Source organism: Aplysia californica, unplaced genomic scaffold, assembly GCF_000002075.1.
Source record: "Aplysia californica isolate F4 #8 unplaced genomic scaffold, AplCal3.0 scaffold00852, whole genome shotgun sequence".
Taxonomy (NCBI): domain Eukaryota; kingdom Metazoa; phylum Mollusca; class Gastropoda; order Aplysiida; family Aplysiidae; genus Aplysia; species Aplysia californica.
Window position 1 is genome coordinate 338,036 of NW_004798122.1, and position 5,622 is coordinate 343,657.

Consider the following 5,622-nt stretch of genomic DNA (forward strand, 5'->3'; position numbering starts at 1 on the left):
GCCCGCCAAAGATTAGTTATTTCCCACAGCTTAGGAGTGAGTGGTAACTGAACATTTCCATTTTTTGTGCCTTTTAATTAACGTTTTTCAGAAAATCCACACACAAATGAGTTCTTTAATGGGCATGAAAGGTGTTGAGCCAAAAAACAAAAATTTGATAAAAATCCACAAACCTGCCGAAAAAAGCAAGTTTCTTCACTTTGATTATTTTGACGAGAGCCCGATTCAACCGCGCTGCCTCTCAAATGATGAATGGTCGCACTGACAAATGAAACTACATGTAGATCTACACGCATGAGTCCCCGAGGGGCGCAGAGTGATGATGATGATGATGATAGGACATGAACTGATCAATAACACTAATAATACAGCTACATCCCCCCCCCCCCCCCCCCAAGTTCACGGCCTCTCATTAGTCTCAAGAGGTTTTCTTCGCCGCTGAGGGGTCACAGTCTCTTTGAGTCCTGGCTTATTGTGTGGCATGAGACGTTGCAAGGCCCTGTGGGTTCTGGAAGGGGCTGCAGTCACTTCTGGCACGACGGGGGTGTTCGGTGCTTCTGACATGGTAGAAGGAGACGACGAGGGACCTGGGATAGCGGTTTCAGGAAAGGGTGCGGAAGGGGGCATGGGGTGCCCTCCTCTGTCACATCGGATGCAGCGGGAGCGTTGATGGGGCTGGGGGGGGGGGGATATATATATATATGGAGAGGGAACCGCTGCTGTCTCTTGAATGGTGGGCGACTGCCTAGGAGGGGCTCGTTCGGTTTCAGTCGTTGCCGGTTTGAAGGCTCTGAGGAAGCGTCTGTTGCGTCTAGTGAAACGTCCAGAGCCATCAATTTTGACAATGTACTGGTTGTGGTCCAACACTTTAGTCACCAGCTCTGTGCGGTCCCATTTTTTAGGCGCATTTCCAGTTTGGTTCTGTACGAAGCATCTGTCACCTGGGGACAGGGGTGGGAGAGCTTTGACAAGTTCATTTAATGTCTCTGCAGTTCTGGTGTAACGTGCTCGGAGAGCAGCCTCTTTTAATGCCCAGGCCTCTCGCCATAGGGTATTGATGGCCGGATTAGAGAACTTTTCCAGTCTGTTAGTGAAGGAAAAGGCATCACGGATGGGGCGTCCGAAGATGATCTGGGCTGGTGACACATTGCAGTCGGGATCGGGAGTATTGCGCAGCTGGAGCATGGCATGCAGTAGGTGGTCGTTGTCCAATGTCCCTGTTGGGCCCACATTAGATCGGAGAAGCCTCTTGGCACTCTTCACTGCAACCTCGGCACGGCCATTGGATTGGGGGTGGTACGCTGAGGACAGGCGCTACCTCACTCCCCAACGCTGAAGGAATTCACCGCTAGCGCTTGCTGTGAACTCAGGGCCCCCGTCACAGGAGAGCTCCTCAAGGACGCCGAAGGTGGTGAAGAACGATCTGAGACATGCTATCAGGCCTCCGGCCCCAGAGTGAGGGCTTCCTGAGGGTGTAGAAAATATTTCTGACCATCCAGTAAGACGGTCGCCAACAATGAGGTAGTGGTGGCCAACGAACTCGAAGAAGTCAGCGAAGATTTGTTCGAAAGGGGTGGATGGCGGGATTGCTGGTTCAGACGGCAGTGGAGCCTGGGATGGAGCGTTCCGGTTGCACTCACGACATTTTGTCCTTGTGGATTGGATGTCGTTGGTGATACCCGGCCAGAAGACGATGGCTTGGGCCCGTAGTTCAATTGCTGATACGCCCTGATGTGCAGAATGCAGTCCCTCAAAGATCGACGGTCGATGGGATGATGGCACCACCACACGATCGTTGTACATGACCACACCATCTAGGATGTACAGGGAGTCCTTATATCGCATCAAGGATGAGATTGATGGGTTGTCGTGGACAAATCCCTCCGATATTGCCGTCATCACTTGGGACAGGACAGAGTCCGCTTTTTTCTCCTGTGCCATCCGAGACCAGGGGATGGAGGTGAGCCCCTCTGCGTTCTGACATATGGATGCAATTAATAAGAATTCAGAGCAGTCTTCGGGTGATGCTTCTGTATATGCACAGGGATGACGAGAAGTGGCGTCTGCTGCAGAGTTTGTTTTTCCCGGTAAGTGGGCGATGCAAAAATGCAAAGGCAGGGTGCGCTGCTTCAGGCGGAAGAGGCGGGAGTTTGAGATCTCATCGAGGGTGCGATCTCCGAAGATCTTTGTGAGTGGCTTATGGTCCGCGATCACGATGAGGTTGGGGCAGCCTTGGGTGAAGTACCGTGTCTTCTCTAGGCCCCAGGCAATCGCTAAAGCCTCGCTTTCAATGGGTGCGTGGCGCTGTTCAGAGCCTTAAGGAAGCGGGATCCTGCCAGTGTGATCTTCCAGCCATCTTGGCAACAGTCTGGCATACCAGTGATGCAAGAACAATGCTGCTGGAGGAGGAAATCGCCAATCCCTCGTGAAGACCAATCTGGGCGGAGGCACGTAGGTTTGGAGGTGTCGAATATCTCGACGCCAAGGGGGATTGCATCTACGATGGCTTGCTTGGAATCACTGAAATTTGTCTGGATTCAGAACAATGCCTGCTCTGCCCACCAGTGTCAGGAAGTCGATGGTCCTCCACCAATGCTCCTCCAGATCTTTGTCATAGTGAATCATATCGTCGACGCACCTCTCCTTTCGCTCGAAATCAGCCAATATCTGGTCGAAGCGGCGATTGTAACCGTCACCTGATGACAGGTAGCCCTGAGGGGCTCGTGTATACCGCCACCGGCCAAAAGGTGTAATAAAGGTGGTCAAGTGGTGGTCATATTCTCTCAATGGAACACTGTTGTACCCATTCCATGAATCTGTAACTGTCTTCCACGTGTTCCCTGGCACACGTCGAGCTAGGAGGAACGGGGCCTCGGCGGCAAAGGTCTCCCGTTTACAGAATTTGTTGAGTGGACAAAGGTCCACTGTACGCCTCGGGGACCCATCGTGTTTCCTGGTAACGACCATGCGATAACACCAAGTCACTGGTTCACCATAGGGGACCCTCTCAATGACGTCCAGGGCCTCATCACGTAGGAGGTCCTCATACACACGCCTTTGCCAGTGCATTGGACTGGTGCTGCAGTGTTACATGTACGTGGGGTGGCTGAATCATCAATATAATGGATCTCAATGGGGGGACCTGTCATGCAGGGAAGGGGACGATGGGGGCGGGTATTAAATGTTGAGTTTGCATACATCTTCAACAACAATTCCCGCATTTTCTCGTTGTAGTCCGCGGTTGGAGCGAATGGGAGCGATGGGGGACGATCGGGAACGGATGACCTCTGGGGGCAGTTGCAGGAAGGCGAACCTTCCGTGACCTGATGATCTGTGCAGCCAGCGTTGAGGGTCCTAGCATGGCTGCCTTTATTGCAGCACTGGTGCTGACCACTGGAAATGGGGCTGATATCCATGCGGACAGTGTAAGGATCCTTGACAGCAAAACCCGCTCTCTCGAAGTCCTGGAGACCCCACAGGTTGGACTGGGCCCCGGTGTCTGCTAGCCCTACCACTGTGGTAGTCCGGATGGGTTTACGCTGATGGATCACAAGTTCAAACTGTACTGTTGGGTGTTTTGAGAACTGAACCCGCCGCCACTCGCCCTTGGTGAAGATCTTGTGTTGCAGGGTGACGGCCGACACCTGGGAGATCTTATCACCCATAGAGACCAAAATGTTCTGTCCAGTAGGTTTCTCCCGGGGCTGTGCAGGGCGGCGCCGCTTCCCACGCCAGCAGTCTAGGCATAGTTTGTGGGGCTTCGTGTTCCACACGCCACTCTTCTGTTTGTAGCGGCGGAACTTCTGTCCGTAGTCAGGGCATGGGATGGTCTGTGTCCGCTCGTCTGTTGCTGGTGCCTGGGCCATGCTCTTCTTGAAGCTAGACATTGCAGAGAACGTGGACAGTGGGGTGGCATTGCAGGCCTTCTCTCGGCTTTCAACGAAGGTGATGACATCATTCATCGACTTGGACTGGATGCCATCTGCACTTGCACTGAGGGCTTCTCGACGAATGTCAATGTCGGCAATTCCTGCCAGTAAGACGCCCCGGGAGGCGTCCTCTGTGTAGTCAGCATAGACGGACTTGCCACACTGGCACTGAGTGAAGACTGTGAAAGCACAGGTCTCAGCTTTGCCCTTCACCCTAGCAGCAAACATACGGAAGTTTTCATCCGGGCTTTGCTTCATCTGCATTAGCTCAGCTCGTAGAACTCCTTTGGCTGTAGGAATGACAGCGAGCTTCCGCATCGCCTCCAGGACTTTGTTGAGACTGCAAGAGCAGTAGGTCACCCAGAGTTTCGCTGCAACATTGGAAGAGTTGGGTTGCGGCGGAAGAGTCGTTGATGGCAGATCCATTCCTGAAGGCTTCCCATCTCCGGCCAAAGGCATTCCACGTTTCTTGGCTGACGCCAATATCAATCCTTGGCCTCTCGAGTTTCGGCCCTCTTGAGGAAGCTGCAGTTTGACTTTGATGGGACAAGGCATGTATGTTCAGCAATGCAGAGACCACGCGGGGGTCCTCGTCCGGCGTTGTATACATGCAGCCAGGCGCAGGACAAGAGACAATGACCATTGTGGAAGGTAAGGCACGGTTTGTGAAGTCGGCGACAAGCACACCTCGTCACTCAGTATTTCGGCGGTGGCGAAGCAACGGACGGCGGATATACGTGCAGGAAAATGGCGGATTCATGTATAAACGGAAACGCTAACGAAGCTGCTTTGATATCGTCATAAAGAATGACTCATCACTTGTCGGATAACATCAATGAACTTTTAATAATTCAACGGGGTTACAAGTGATGACGACATCAACTGAAATGAAATGGAAAACACAAGACGGTGATGTAGAACGGAATGAAATGATGAGTGATCGCACTGACAAATGAAACTAGATCTATATGCATGAGTCCCCGAGGGGCGCAGAGTGATGATGATGATAATAGGACATGGACTGATGAATACCACTAATAATACAGCTACAATTAGAACTAAAGATTTTAAAAAACGTTGAATTTTCAAAATCATTCTTTTGTTTACAAAAAATGAGTTCATGAAAAAATTATTCTTTAGCGAATTATCTACCTATATTTTTAAGGCTTTGCGTTTACGCTAATAATGTATTTTGAAGATGTTTCTTTGCCCCACGTTATCTTACATTGTAACAACCGTACAACGATTGTATGGGAACATTTGCTGTCAGAGACTACATAGGCGCAAGGTTTCTACACCTCATTCATTCATACAAACAAACCCTTCACACTGTACCAAAATGTAGGTCAGCTTGTGACCTATCTCGATCTGGGAATAGCACATTAGTGTAACAAAAACAGTTAAGGATGGTATGTTTCGATCATCTGTACCCTGTTTCACTTCAATTCATGAGCAAAGCAAGCAAAGTCACTCTTAGTACTAACATTGCCATATTATACGACAATTTCTACGATTTATTCATAAAATTCAACCCATTCATATCGTATGGGATTACATTCTTGATTGTTAAAGAGGTTTATCAACTCGATGTTTTGTTTGTTTTAGTAGAGGTTTTACGGCGCTCGCAACTGTATAAGGTCATATGAGCGCCAGAAGATTAGAGGTGTTACAAGAGAGTAACAAACATAAAAAA